This window comes from Penaeus monodon, chromosome 21, assembly GCF_015228065.2.
Source record: "Penaeus monodon isolate SGIC_2016 chromosome 21, NSTDA_Pmon_1, whole genome shotgun sequence".
NCBI classification, from domain to species: Eukaryota; Metazoa; Arthropoda; class Malacostraca; order Decapoda; family Penaeidae; genus Penaeus; species Penaeus monodon.
The window spans coordinates 43,751,124-43,751,364 of NC_051406.1; the positions used below are offsets into that span (position 1 = coordinate 43,751,124).

A 241-nucleotide genomic window follows, 5' to 3' on the forward strand; every position below is an offset into this window, starting at 1 on the left:
GTCCTTTTCGGTATACTGTGACGTATAACTAACAGTTGTGTCTCTCCAGCATGGAAATTTATGTAGCTATCTTCACAGAACTTGTCTGAACAACCATTTCTCTGCAACTAAGCCTTACAGCAAACTGCTACAATTAACCTTTGATAAAAGGATTAAAGTACAGTTAGAAATTTCACATACTAGCGTATTCAAAACTTTAGTTTCCCCTAAGTAGTAATATTTCCATGTCATAATCATTCAA

General features: G+C 34.4%; 1 protein-coding gene across 1 annotated transcript in view; it reads right to left on the reverse strand.

Annotated features, from left to right (window-relative positions):
• The window catches only part of LOC119586686 (putative neural-cadherin 2), a 43,803-nt gene that overhangs the window by 24,816 nt on the left and 18,746 nt on the right, over window positions 1-241 (reverse strand). The window lies entirely within an intron of this gene.